Raw genomic sequence first — 550 nt, 5'->3', positions numbered from 1 at the left:
GGGGTGTTGTGGGTTTTTTGTGTTTTGGGGGTTGTGGGGTTGGGGTGTTTGTGGTTGGGGGGGTTTTGTGTGTGTGTGTTTTGGGGGGTGGGTGTTTTGGGGGGTGTGTGTTTTGTGGGGTGGTTCGTAAACACAATTCAAAAACGAAAAAACACTTCCATTTTTGTAACCCAAAAACCAACCGCCCGGATACCACCCCCGTTGCGTTCCAACCCCCCCGGATTTGCGTTTCAAAAAAATCAATGTCCGCTATTATCTTGGGGCCTTTGGGAAAAAATTCAAAGGGCCGTTCAGGGTTTAATTTTTTGCCGTTTAAAGGGGTTTTAAGGCCCCTCGCTAAGGCAAAAGGCGGGTTTTTAAATTGCTTTAGCCCCAAAGGGGTAAAAAGCTGCAAGGGAAAGCATAAAGGGCCGAAGCAGGTTTTTTAAGGGGGGGAACCCGGAAAAGTTGGGGAATTGGGGGTTAGTTATCCTCTTCCCTTCTCCCAAAATTTGGCCCTTCCCCCCGGGGGGGGGTAGGGGCCCCCCCTTTTTTTTTTTTTCCCCCCCCC

Source organism: Penaeus monodon, chromosome 15, assembly GCF_015228065.2.
Source record: "Penaeus monodon isolate SGIC_2016 chromosome 15, NSTDA_Pmon_1, whole genome shotgun sequence".
Classification (NCBI taxonomy): domain Eukaryota; kingdom Metazoa; phylum Arthropoda; class Malacostraca; order Decapoda; family Penaeidae; genus Penaeus; species Penaeus monodon.
Note: the sequence above shows the minus strand (reverse complement) of the source record.